The 13,311-nt window shown below is 32.9% G+C and overlaps 1 non-coding gene across 1 annotated transcript; it reads right to left on the reverse strand.

The window, feature by feature from the left end:
- Nucleotides 1-775: 775 nt before the first annotated feature.
- Nucleotides 776-939, reverse strand: LOC131275783 (U1 spliceosomal RNA). Its single transcript, XR_009183222.1, has one exon. It is a non-coding gene; the product is annotated as a U1 spliceosomal RNA (small nuclear RNA).
- Between the last annotated feature and the right edge of the window lie 12,372 nt (nucleotides 940-13,311).

Here is a 13,311-nt window from a genome sequence, read left to right on the forward strand (position 1 = left end):
GAAAAAATGATAAGAATAACTCAAAAACCACATCAAGGCTTCCTAACCTTTTCTGCTCTGTGGACTCCTTTGCCAGTCAGGTGAAAACCATGGACCCCTTACTAAGTCCACACAACACTATGTATTAGTTATTAAATATATTTCACTTGCACCAATATGTTCCCATAAGAATAATGTTTTTTTTAAATTTCAATTCAAGCTCATAGATCCCTTGTTAATAGCCCTTAGAGTAGATAATAACCACAATAACAAATAAATCTACTAAGGTCCATGGTAACAGACCCCCCTTCTTTACGATTGTTCATTTCTCAGTCTTGAAGGATTTGAGATGATAGTAATTATCTTGTATTAACAGAAGAACTTGGTACAGTGATATAAAGATAGTGCTTGCCAGTCCTTTAGAAAGGAGGGTAGGGATGAAAGGTAGAACACAGGGTGTATCTGGGTAGGGAGATTCTTGATACTACAATGATGGACACATGACATTAAACATTTGTCAAAGGTTGTGGAATTGTACAGCACAAAGTGGAAACCATAATGTAAACTATAGACTTTGGTTAGGAGCAAAGCTTCATTACTGATTCTTCAACTGTAACAAATACACCATTTTTCTAAAAAAAAAAGTTTAATATTCCAAAAAAACAACCAAGGATTTTGATTAATAAGATATTGGAAAGAATCATATTTTATATTTTTAATATATATTTCAATGATTTCTACTGTGTTTGACATATTTTCAAATACTAACTGGCCCCTTTCATCTTCTTACTTTTTTAAGGGGAGAATGTGAACACAGTCCCCCATTACCACAAATTAGGCAGTCGAGTTTCCCCCATTTGGGGACATCACAGGGGTCAGCACATCCGGAGCGCAACAGATAAGCCTTGCCTTGGGAAAGCCCCCTTCTTGAACATGCTATCTCCCCTGCCAGGTTAAAAAAAAAAAGTCTATTACCTCCATTATTCTATATTAGTATTCCTCGTTTTCTTCTTATTAGCAAAACATATTGTATTTTTTTTTTCATGAAGGGGGATTTCCTAAGGGTATTCAATTACAGGTGAGTGTTTTTGATCATCCTTAGAAACAATACATAGTGTGCATAATTTCAAAATCATTGACATGAAGATGCATAGTTCTCTATTAAGGACTATTATATAATTTAGAGGTGAAGCAATATTAAAGTTACCACAAGCCAATAAACTCTTTTTGTTACATCAAAAATATTTAGATGCTTGTTTCAATTTGACTTTGACTCTGAATTTATGAATATAAGTTAGAAATTCTTGAGTCATTCAAAATATATTACTTCATCTTCACTAGTTTTAGAAAATGCTAGAAGACTTAAATATCTTTCTCAGTAACTGTAAGATATCTGTGGCATGAAAACTTATTCAGCTGCATTAACAAATACGAAAAAAGCATGTTGAATTTGGACAGCCTAAAACTATATTTACACCACTGGGTTTTTAATTTGTAACATAACCAGTAATATGTGTTCCTCTAGATAGAAATCTACTGAGAATACAAAATAAGATGTTTACTGAAATTAGAATATTTATCAAAAACAATTACATTCCATTATGTGTTCACTAAGCTTAAATGTTAATGAAATTCTCCCCTTCAAGTTATACCCACCAAGCAAATATTAGATAAGACCTTGTTATCAAGGATGAAAATGATTGAATTGCTGGTTTTGCACTTAATAGTCTTGAACAAAGACGTAGGTCAATAGGGAAAAAGAGTATTTAAGATGTTACTGTTGCTTAGGTAAAATGATAATTCATTTAAAGAAATAATCAAACTTGTGCATATTTTGGGGAAAAAAGGTGATTTTTTTTATCCCAAATGCCAATGGAACTGTAAAAGGTGACATTTTGAAGAAAGGGGAGTTCGGATGAAAATGGGTGAAATAAAATGCTTATCAAATTGTACCTTCCAATGCTTAGACCGACCTCTCAGACCTGACTTCTTATATTTTTAATTGTTCTAGTTTAGCTTCATTCAAACAATCTAGACAGTTTTCAGTAAAATTTAACATACTTTTATACAAACTTACCTGTTACAAAATCTTAGTAAAATGAAAAGCTCCCCTGTCACCAACTGTGATCTGCTCAGATCCAAAAATCACATTCTGCAAATTTCTGACAGCAGTCATGACAACATTCTGTTCTAGATGAATTTCCATTTCCCTGAAAGAGAATAGCTTAAACAGTGATGATGGATAATATTATATGTGGATATCTTACATTATATTTTTCCTTTCTTTTGATTCAGATGAAATGGAGATTAAGAAACTTGTCTAAAATTTAGATCATCATGTAAAGAAATGGTATAGATGACAACAGAAAAATTCACAAATAGAAACAGTAGTTCATCCTACAGTTACCTTCTGAGACATAAACTAGCATTATTCATAGCCAGATATAAAGCACCTTGGCTTTATAATTAAATTTATAATTAATTAAAATAATTATGATGAGTCATGACCTTTCATACTTTGAGGATATACCAATATTATTTAAAGCTATATTTATTTTCATAAAATAAGTGTATTGGAACTAATTTATTAATGTTTGAAATCAAAGTAACTGAAATAGGACACTGTCCTAGGGATAAATTATATTGATTGATAGATAAAAAGGACAAAGGGAGTGACAGACAGAAGAAAAGATAAATAAATATATGTAATAGATAAACAATTTCAGACCAAAATAATAACAAAATTTAAAAGGTATTTATTTATATTAGCAATCACTTTGGACTTTCTGAGTGACTTTCTAGTTTACCTTCTGGTTCTCTAAAACAGAGGTGGATAGTATCTACAAAATTCCTCTGATTCATCCAGCTATAAAAAATTGATTGCTATAATCCATTTTATTGGCAACACCATTGTTATCTCATTATGAATATTCATATAATTTAGTTAGGTAGAACCTGATATAATCTTCAATTATATTTTATCTACAGCTTATCATTATTTGACCAAGAAAAGAGAAATGGCTCTAAGTATTTAAGTAGAAAGAAATTAGTAAGAACATTGATTGAAGAGAGGATAGAATTTCTGAGCAGTCCCAACATGGACCGTGAGCCACCCCTGAAAATAATAGTAGGAAAGAGTTAGAGCAGAAGCAGTAGGGACAAAGGGAAGAGCCATGTTACTGAAGCTCAGGTCTGGAATCACCTAGTGGAAAGAGGAAATGCAAGAGCTAGAGATATAATGACAAAGCAACAAATAATGGGAATAGCATTCAAGGCAGATGAAAAGGAGTTCCTCCTTTACTTCTCCTCTCCAGTTTCCTGCCAATATCTCCCATTGTCAGAAGAGCTTGAAGTCTAGGAAAGCAGAGATCTCAGCAATGTGCTCAAGGTTCATACTCATGCAAGTTCCTTATTCCTTCCAAACACGTTTGCGTCTAATATTCTATCACATACTTCCATTTTATAAGAGATTAATGCTTAACAATTCAATATTATAACTTGATAGATAAGATAGCATCAGATAATTCCTGATTAGCAGTCCATTTCACATAGTATTATGTAGCCCCTTGTCCAACATTACTTTTACTAGGGCTGAGTAACTGTGAAGTACCGGTTAACAGCTGAAGGCATGGGTTTACTCGAAAACGCTGGAGATTTTGTGAAAAAAATTCTCCTTTTGGAGTTTGCGAAAGCATTATTTACCAAAGCCACTTTAAACATCATTAGATATACTTTGTCTTAAGACCTGAGTGTTATGAAATTTCATTTAATAGCCTGGAATGATGTTGATGACTTCCCATACTCTGGGATCCTTTCAACGCTAATAGCAAACCCATGGGTTTTCTGGTATATAGGTCAGAGCTACTCGTGCAAATGTACAATGTGTTGCCTCTGAAACACAAAGTGCCTAACAAGCAATGCAACAGTCTGCCTTTGTTTTGAAAGGCACTCTACTGACAAAGATCCCCTAATAAATTCATTGATGTAATAGGCACCTGCATGAATATGGATGAGAAAAAAAAACCACTGTATTTTAACAAACCCTAAAAATTGTCATTTTCCGTTAGAAATGTAGTCAACAAGCCACAGTGTTCTTAGCAGTACCAGAGGTTTTCTGTCTTTAATATGGGATATACTGAGGTCCTAGATGTCTTCCCCAAAGAGCTGATCCCTGTCTTTATTATGCACTTTTCCCCCTAGATGACTTTAAAGTTTTTCAATAACATTTTACCAAAGGAAAAAATATTTAATAGTGTTTATATACATAGCTATTTTGAAGGCACAGTGGTTGCAAATCTGTTTTGTCTTGGTATTTAGTGCATTAATAATGAAGCACAAATATAACCATATCACATTTTAAGGAGTATATGTATATTCAAATTAGTTTCCCCCCAGCATATATATTTTATTTTGTGAATATCGTACATTATTTTATAAAAAAAGGTCCAAAAGCTTAATAAAATGTTTGGAACCCACTATAATGTATATCAAGAAAGTTTTGGTGTCTTAGCATTAGTGATCATGCATCACCATCAAATCAGGACTTTAATTAACTAAGATAGCTGCTAGAACCATCCTAGATGCTCAAGCCAACACACAAAAATCTATCTCCACAGTAAGCACACTCATATTGATTATTTCAGACATATGTATTCTTGATCAGACATGTTTAGAATACACTCATAAACACAAATACTTTCCAAGACCTTGCCAATTCTAATTGACAAGATTGTGCAGTCCCTATGATATAAATGTCTTGGGATAAAATTTCTCAATTCTTCCTTTGAAGAATAATGGTATTTAACTTCCATGATGTCAGAGCTCTAAATGAGAAAACAGTGATTTCGGTAGATCATACCTGAAAGCATCTAGCCCTCACTCTCAATAATGCATAGATGGGAGCTAGTTAAACCACTTAAGAGTGCCTCTGAATCTTCAAATGCATGAGATTAAGCTTGCTTGAAGACTAAGTGTAAATGTAGATGACTAGGTATATCAGATACTGTTCAGTGTTTTATAAGTTACAATAACTGAAGTTATCAAAATAACTTTTCTTAAGCCACTTCTATAAATATTAAGAAAACAAAAACAATTAATATGAGGTTCCACAGAATTATGAGACCTGATGTAGATATTTATGATTGATAACAAAGAAAATGCTACCCACATAAGTTGCAAAATCAATACCTTCTGATAAATTTGCATTTTCTATGGACAAAACAGAGGAAATGAGATTAAACAAATGACAAACATTAATGTCTTTCTGCCAAGAAACTCACTGAGATAAATTGGTATTTTGGTTTCTTAGTTGTTATAGCAAATATCATGCAATAGGTTAATTTAACCTATGGGAATTTATTGGCTCATGGTTTTTCAGCTAGGAGAAGTCCAAAATCAAGGCTAGAAGACTGGTGTTCTGGGACTGGCTATGAGTAGGGCTCTGCTCTCACATGACAATGAATATGGCCGCTTCTCCTGGCCTCTCCCTTCTCTTACAGGTTTTATTGGTGTTCAGCTCTTGGCTGCTCCCTCTGTACCTTCTGTGTCTCTCTGTGCCTTTCCCTATATGACCTTCAGTAATAGGATTAAGGCCCATATTGGACGGCACCTTATCTGATGTAGCCTCATTAAAAGTTCCTATTTATAAGGGTTCACATCACAGGAATGGATTAAGTTTAAAAACACTTTTTTCTGGGTTACATAGCTCCAAACCACCATAACTCAATTCCCCTGAAATAATACTTAGCACTCTTGTGCACTAAAAATAGACAATGAATGAGTTTTTATAAAAGTAAAAATGAAACTAAAAATAAAAACACTATAAGTCTTAGCAGCCTTAAGGTTATAAGATGAAACTATATGAATTCAACCACTTCCATAAAGAGGATGAAAAGGACGAAGGTACGTTGATGCTATGCTATTTTCATGACTGTTTTTCTTTGTGATTATTCAATGTAACATTTAGTAGCAATTAAAGTTCAAACATGGTTCAATAAAGCCATTTTTTGTTTTGTTCTATTTGGAGCCTAGAGAAGCAACAGTGAATTGCAATAAAAGGCACATTTCATCTGTATCTGTTATTCTTGTCCTCAGAAATATGCATACTTATCAAGATCATGTGAAAGGAGAAAAATGATAAAATGGTATGTGAAAATGTGACTGTATGTCTTCATTATCAAATTCCTTTCTCACCACCCTATGTTTTAATCCAGTATGTCAATTAGATGCATATCTGCACTTCATTGAAGGGAACTGTGCTACTGAAAATGTTAATTATACTTCACAATAGCAGTCTAAATGAGGACATTTTTCCTGTCTAGCCTCTCACTCACAGTTTAAAGTATTATAGGTCAGTTTCCTCATTTGATGATTGATAATATTATGATCAAGAAAAGAAATTGTGGAGTAGGTATAGTTCATTGGTTGAGCACTTGCTTTGCACATACAAGGTCCTGGGTTCAATACCTGATATCTCCTGAAAAAAATAAAATAAAATAATGGGAATTCATTTTATTTTTTAAGACTGCCAAAGCAATGGATAAATCATTAGAGAGTATTGCCTTTCTCATTAACAAATGCTACTTTAAGTCCAAGCATATATGGTGTTAAAAATTCTCAAGTACAGTTAATTTGAATAGCCAAGTACGAAAATGGACCAAAGTAGAGAGCTTCTTTTCCTTCATGATATTTAAAACACACATTATTTCCTTAAGTGAAAACATACTTGTTTCACATTTAATGTTCAGTTTTACTTATCTTCTCAGAGAAAAATCATCGCTTTATTGATTTTGGAAGAAAAACCTTCTTCATAAAGGCATAAATTAATTTAAAATAAAATGCCACAGAACCTCACAATGAAGACTTCATCTGATTTAATTTTTTATCCTTTAATGTTAGTATTGCAATATTTTATCTAGCATGCTATTGTCTTATGTTTTCTTTCTGTTATGTTATTTATTGTATTAATTTCTCTTACTATAGACATCTCAGAATTTATACATTTGGTCATTTCTAATTAATCTATAGCTATATATTTTCCTATACATATTTCACATTTTTTACTTCGCAGTCTCTCTTCTTCTCTCGAGATATAGCGATAAAAAGAGATAATCTTCCAAATATAATTTATGTGACAAGAGAAATAGAGAACTATAAAGCTCAAATAACCCCATTTACATAATTCTAAATTCATTTAGCATTGAAATATGTGACATATTAGGAAAATTCCTAGAACTGCCATCCTTTGTACCCTGATTTTTAACACTTATCTCCACTTAATTGTTCAAGTTATTTTTCTCTGTGTTAAAAGGAGTGTCATATCCTATAATCTTAACTCCTAAGACCGTAAGGCAGACAGAGCATTCTTTCTAGAGATTCTGTCTGCAATTTAAACAAACTGACGCCTAGTTTGTAGTTTTCAGATTATAGGAAGTTTACCTTACCCTAGGGAGAGTTCAACTGGACATAATGGTAGCAAGTTCTATATAAAAAGAAAGTACCTTTGAAACATCATAAAAGACAAGTTGACTAATTTTATGAAGACCCACAGCAAACTTGAAAATGATATGAAGTCTTTGTTTTATTATGAATGGTTCATATAAATTCAATATGGAAAATATTTTAAATGATTCCCTTACTCTAGAATTTCATGGCATTTTAAAAATTTAGAGTCCTCTTACTAGCAATAAATACAGTTGACATAGCCAACTATTGACTTGTTGCCTAATGTATTATAACTGTGAAAATAAGATTAAAATAATGTACAATAAAGAATTTTGATTGAAAAAGGTAAGAATGAAAATTTTATCACATTGTTAAAACAAACTGAAGGTCAAAAATATAGCATGTAACTACCGTCAAGAACATAGTAAAAAAAAAAGACAAATACACTGTAAACTCTAATTTTAAAAATTCTATGTATTTCTATGTTATAACATAAAACATTTGTACTCAGATTTTTCATTTCTGGTCATAATTATACAACCAGTACATTTTAAAAATTCTGCATGTGTGTTTGACCCTAGAAGTTTAGAGTGCAAAAACTTTAACATGAAGGGAAAAAATATCCATATTGACCAGTTTCAACAATTTTAAAATTGATTTTTCAGGGCAATACTGGAATATTTCAGTTAAGACAGAATACTTTAATAAAGGCGAGGCTAAAGTGTTATTATGGGATAAAGGTGTAGAATTTCCTAGATTACTAGAAGGTATGTTTCATTTCTGGCAATAAGGGTTTTTGCCTCTTTCTTATAAGATTGATATACCCAAATAGATTGTTCTTGCTTAAACCTCAGTGCCTTTACTTATATTCTTCAATCTGTTGAGAATTCTTATCTTCAAATGTACTATGTATTTTTCAAATCAGTTCAACCATCATCACCTGTTTAAAACCTTCTCTGACTTCACTTTCTTATCACAAAGGAAGAGCTGCTTTGCCTGAAATCTCAAGGCAGTGTAGATATTCCTAAATTCGAACTATGGAAACTATATAATAATTTTCATTATATATCTGTTCCATGAACTCTGGATTGTGAGTATCTTTAGAGGAGAAAGGGTCATATGATTATTTCTAAAGCTTAAGTCTGTATTTGCGGGAATTGGAAATTGATTGAATTTTTGTTGAGATACAAAAGAAAAACAGGGTAAAGAGAAAAGAAGAAAGAGGAGAAAGAGAGGAATAGGGGAAGGGAAAATAAAGTGAGAAAAGTGTATTTTTTTAGATGGAACACAGTTTGATGGGTGGGAAAATCTGATACTTCAAGAAAATAAAGAGCGCGATAGTAGAAATTAGGAATGGACCCATTGCGTTTTACAGATTTCAAGGTGAAGTCATTAAAGGATTTGAAATTATGGAATAATAAGGTTAAAGTGGCCTTTTAGACTTTCTATGTTAGTGGTTTCAAACCATACTGAGCATATATTGAGTTTTCCTAAGGGATAGGAAGAAGCAGGTATGTGGGGCTACTGTTCTCTGTATTTTTCTTCAATAAGATCTTCTGTAGTTTTATCTGCTTTGTATGAATATGATTTATTTTGAAAACAATTGGACAATAATGCAACTTTAAGAATATGAAATCGTTAGTTCAAAAAATCAATTTACCATTATGTAATTAAGATTCAGAGATATGAAATCAGCTTGCCAAAAATTATATATATATAGTTTTTCCTTTCTGATTACAGAAGTGTAACACAATTGTATTAAAAATAAGTATAGAACCTAGCTATAATGCTTTTTACTAACGAAAATTCTGGTTTAAATGATCATAGCCACCAAATTTTTTAGTCAACAAATGTATTCAAATCTTCCATGAGAGAAGTAGGGCCACTTTCTTTTTTAGAATTAGATGTACTCCCCAGAAAAAAAAAAAAATTGATGCTTTCCTTGTCATTTTCAGTTGTACAATAGAATCATACAGGATATGTGAGGATGTCTTTTAGAAAAATAAATTTAGAATACAAAACACTCTGTAATATAAAGAAGAATAGTCGAAGTTTCGAAAACATGGATATTATCTAAGGCATGGAAAGGCAAATCTCATTGAAATCAAATTCAGGTATCTTAAATGGTAAAATACCTTAAGACTTTTCAGAGTAAACAAGTTTCTTATCCACATCCAAATAGGGTTCTTTGGCAGTCCAGAGGAATTATGAAATATTGCAACCTCAAATTCTGACAATAAAAGCCTTAAAACTCCAGCTATGAGTCACTTGTAGTTTGTATTGAGGTTTTACATCTGCAAAATAAAACCAAACATTTACTTTTCAAAAAAAGAAACCCTGGACCTTGTATTTACTTTTAAATATAAAAGAAATTCATTTAATCTATTGTACCACACAAATGTATGGTATGATTAAAAGATGGACATATTTACAAAAAAGAACAGTAAAAAATATATAGTTTAACAGTGTGGCAGTTCCTCAGGAAGCTTAGAATAGAACTGCCATATGATCCAACAATCCCACTAATAGTTATATACCCAGAACTGAAAGCAGGGATGTGAACAGACATTTCCAAATCAATGTTCACAGTAACATTATGCACAATTGCCAGAAGATGGAAACAACCCTAGTGCCTATCAACCACTGAATGGATAAGCAATATGTGATATATGCATACAATGGAATATTATTCAGCTGTAAGAATAAATGAAGTTCTGATGCATGCAACAACATGGAAAAACTTTGAGGACCTTATGTTGAATAAAATAAGCTATACACTAAAGAACAAATATTGTATGATCTCATTAATGCGAACTAAATATAATGACAAACTCACGGAGCCAGTATCTAGAATATAGATTTCCAGGAGATGGAATGAGGATAAAGTATGGGCCGCTGATGCTTAATTTGTGCAGAATTTTTAATAAGGTTGAGTGTAAATGTTTGGAAATGCATAGAGGTGATGGTAGCACATTATCATGAGTGTAATTCAATGCACTAAATTATACTTAGGATTGAAAGGGGAAGTTTCAGGTCATGTATGTTACTGAAAGGAAAGCTAGAGAACAAACATGGGAATGTATAACTTAGTGAAGCCTGTTATGGATGATCAATGTGGTTAATAGTACATATATAAGAATGTTCTTCCATGACCTAGAGCAAATGTATGCCATTAATACAAGGTGTTAATAATAGGAAGGTATATGAGAAAAATATACCTAATTCTAATAGAATATATATGTATGTTTATAATATATAAAATATTTAATCTGCTTCTGGATTTCAAAAAAAAAATGACTGATTCCAAATATAGAGTTAAGTTTTCCACTGGTTTATTTTAAATATTTGTGTTTAGTTTCTTTAAAAAAGTATTTTACTTTAATTGAAAGGAAGCTAAAGAAATATACACCACCAATATTTTATCTAAAATTTGAAGTTCACTTTGAAGTGAACCTTTAATTTGAAGTAAGGTACCAAGATTTTTCCAAAGCCAGCTTTTTAAAGAACATTTTCCTCATTTTTAGAGGTAATTCTGACACTGTAAAAAAAAATTCAAACATAAATTGCATCTCTTTATATGCATGTAAGTGTGGCAGGTAAAGATTGAAATGAAGACATTGCATGTAATTGTCATGACTACTTAGATGGGAATGAAGAGTTGATGGGCTTATAAAAATAAATTAAAGGGAAACGGACTTTGGCCCAGTGGTTAGGGCGTCCGTCTACCATATGGGAGGTCCGCGGTTCAAACCCCGGGCCTCCTTGACCCGTGTGGAGCTGGCCATGCGCAGCGCTGATGCGCGCAAGGAGTGCCCTGCCACGCAAGGGTGTCCCCCGCGTGGGGGAGCCCCACGCGCAAGGAGTGCGCCCATGAGGAGAGCCGCCCAGCGTGAAAAGAAAGTGCAGCCTGCCCAGGAATGGGCGCCGCCCACACTTCCCGTGCCGCTGACGACAACAGAAGCGGACAAAGAAAGAAAAGCAGACAAAGAAACAAGACGCAGCAAATAGACACCAAGAACAGACAACCAGGGGAGGGGGGGGATTAAATAAATAAATCTTTAAAAAAAAAAAAAAAAAAAAAAAAAAAAAAGACCATTTAAAAAAAAAAAAAATTAAAAATTTTTCATTTTGAAAATATCTGTTCTTCAAAGGCTCTTTCTTCTCAGGGATGCTTGGATATAAATTCAAAAGAAGGTCACAATCTTAGTAATTATAAGATAGTTCCTATAATTTCTTGGTGCAAATGTTAGCAAATATCCGTGTGTTCCATCAAAATCATAAGGGAAAAATCCTTAGGATGTGTGAATTTACAAGCCATTTAAACTGTTAAAGAGTTCAAACGATATAGAAGAAAATTTATGTGAAGGGAACTTGTAAAGACCTAAATTATGCATTTAAGTTTCACAGAGATATTTAAAGATTAACTCTAAAACTCCCATGCATTTAATCAATAATTATTGGATACTTTTTATATGTCAACTCTTTGCTTGGCTCTAGAGATTCCGGATCTCTGTATCTATGAGGTCTGAAATAGATTCCTCTCATAGACCACACAGAATACAGTGTAGTGAGTACAATGAGAGAAATAAGCAAAAGATATTATATACACATAGATAAGGGGAAGCTGACCCAATGTGAAGGATTTGCTTATGGTTTTTTCACTTTATAATCAATTTGAATGGATAAAAAGGAATTAGGCGAAAAGGTGGTAAAAAGACATTTCAAGCAGAGATTAAGCATCCAATAAAACTCAGTGTCGAGAGTTCCAGGAAAATGGTGTCAAAGAAGGTAGGCAGAGTCTGAATCTTTCACATACATACAAAGAAAAAAAGAAGAAGATAGAAGCAGAGAGAGGTCAGAAACCAAACTAAAGGAGCTGTTTTGGATATGTATAGAATGTGAAAGTGCTCTGAATCATTTAGGAGGGTACTGGAAAGACAAAGAGGCCAAAGGAAAACCAGAACATAAACAACAGTAAGGAAATAGAATAAGAGAAATGAAGTGTCAAACACACACACACACAAACAACAACAAAATAAAACCCTAGCATAGAAAGAGAAGCTAATTAGCTAAATAAACCCATCAAGACAAACAGATGCCTAGACTCCAACAAAAAATTACCAGCCACACAAGAAATAGAAAGACATGGCCCAGTCCAATGAACAAACTAAAAGACGGGAGGAGATGTGGAACACAGAACAACTGTTCAGAGATGTCCAAACAAATATTATGAATTAACTTATTGAAGTGAAAGAAGAGATTAAAGGTATATGAAAATCCTAGGAGATTACTGAAGATACTTTAAATCTACCTAAAAAGATAACAGATATGATAGTGATGAATGACACAATGCAAGAAATAAAAAATGTCCTGGAATCATATAACAGCAGATTTGAAAAGGCAGAGGAAAGAATCAGTGATGTGAAAGACAGTGCAAGAAATGGTGGCTCCCAGGGCATTAGGGCAGTTGAGAATGTCAAGCCCTCAACACTGTTGCAAGTATCTCTGAACATGGCTCTTCAAGAAATGAAGATTGATTGTCACTGTGGGCCTTAAGGGGAGGAGGAAATAGGTATTGAATAGATGGAACCAACATAACTGGGAGGACAATAGAAGTGTTTCACAAGAGTATGCAAGGATGGGTATAAAACAGTTAATATTACACCAAAAATATATAGGGGCTGATAGGCTAATCATGTAAATCATAATGCAAAACATAGGATAACTAAAAATTTAGAAAATTGTGTAGCCTAAAGTATAAACCACAATGTAAACACAAATGTTACCTTGTTTGAAAGCTATTGTCTCAATATCTGTACATCAGTTTCAGTAAATATGGTATGAATATGTTAAAAGATTATTGCTGTGGAAGGGAAAAGGTTTATATTG

The sequence above is a fragment of the Dasypus novemcinctus genome, chromosome 2 (genome assembly GCF_030445035.2).
Source record: "Dasypus novemcinctus isolate mDasNov1 chromosome 2, mDasNov1.1.hap2, whole genome shotgun sequence".
NCBI classification, from domain to species: domain Eukaryota; kingdom Metazoa; phylum Chordata; class Mammalia; order Cingulata; family Dasypodidae; genus Dasypus; species Dasypus novemcinctus.